At 39.1% G+C, this 1,416-nt stretch overlaps 1 long non-coding RNA gene across 1 annotated transcript in view; it reads right to left on the bottom strand.

Moving 5' to 3' along the window:
- Window positions 1–895: 895 nt before the first annotated feature.
- Window positions 896–1,416, bottom strand: part of LOC114621435 — a 15,506-nt gene continuing 14,985 nt past the window's right edge. The window contains exon 2 of the long non-coding RNA XR_003711420.1: window positions 896–992. This is a non-coding gene — a long non-coding RNA (uncharacterized LOC114621435). The remainder of the gene's footprint in view (window positions 993–1,416) is intronic.

Genomic DNA, 1,416 nt, shown 5'->3' with positions numbered 1-1,416 from the left:
CCAGGGTTCTTAACTGCAGGACTAGAGGCAGACTGATAGTGCAGATCCAAGTGTGCACGACATTTGTGATCCCAAATAGGGAATAGTGACCACTTTGGCTTTTACAACTTCTATCTGAGCCTTAACTTTTTCTTGCAGCAACACAAACCACAAGAAAACTAACAGGTAACTGTCTGCTTGCACTCATGGAGATAGAAAATATTTTCTGACTGCTTTCAGAAGTATAGGGACCTGAAACCACCCCTTAAACTTACCGTGATTCCCAATTAGGGAAGCTAATTGGCTAGCTAGCAAATCTTGTATCTGGTGCAGTAATGACAACATACAGGTTGCTATTTTTCTACTATTTTGACAACTGCATTTCAGTAGTCTTCTCCCATATGATCTTATGGCTATTAGCTATATATAGACCATATGTATTTATTTTCTTATCATATATCTTTCAGGCAGCTCTGCTTCACCAGTATGTGTTCAAATTAAAAACTCTTGTCCGTGGGGAACCGAATTTACATCTGTATTAAGTTATTAATTATTTAAACAAAATCTTGAGGTTTTTTTTTTAAGAAGATAGCATCAGCTTTATAAAAATTCTATCATGATGTGATAGTGTGCTCACTGAACTCTATCTGTAAGTAATGCCTGATGTTAGTATGGCATATTTGTTACAGTTAATGAACGCCAATTGACACATTGATGTTACATGATGTTTGTGTTTAAGGACCCCTTTAGTTTTTCCCTAATGGTTGTTTTAGGATATGATCCAGGACCCCACATTGGACTCAGTCATCATGTTTTCTCAGACTCTTCTTGGCTGGGAACTCTTTCTTTAACTTAAATGATTTAAAGTTTGTGGATTAGTTGCTTTTCTGTTACTGTGATAAAATACCATGACCAAAACAATTTTCAGGAGAGTTTATTGACTGTATGGTTCCTGAGAGTTAGAATCCTTCATGGTGGAGGCGGGAGGGGCATCAGATGGTGGATAGGATGGCCTGAGAAGGAAGAGGAGAGTTTACATTTTAAATGCAAGCATGAAGTAGAGAAAACAAATTGGGAATAGTGTGAAGCTTTTGTTCCCTCAATGGTGCCCCTAGTGACCTACTTCCTCTAGCCAGTCTATATGACCCAAGCCTTCTCAAAGAGCTTTGCCCCAGGGGACCAAGTGCTCAAATGCCTGAGACCATAGGGATTTTTCATCCAACCTCTACAGGTCTATTCCTATTTTCTTCTTCCTTCTTGATTTTTTTTTTCCCTAAGCATAAGCAAGGCATTAAGTACTTCAGTACTGTCACCACCTACCTCCTCCCCTCTCAATCTTCTTCTTGTCTCCAGAGGTTAGCGTGTTAGAATACCAGAGCAAGAAGTAAAATAATGAGACAGTACACACACACACACACACACACACACACACACACA

The sequence above is a fragment of the Grammomys surdaster genome, unplaced genomic scaffold (assembly GCF_004785775.1).
Source record: "Grammomys surdaster isolate TR1022 unplaced genomic scaffold, NIH_TR_1.0 174, whole genome shotgun sequence".
Lineage (NCBI taxonomy): Eukaryota > Metazoa > Chordata > Mammalia > Rodentia > Muridae > Grammomys > Grammomys surdaster.
This window is presented reverse-complemented; position numbering and strand designations above follow the sequence as displayed.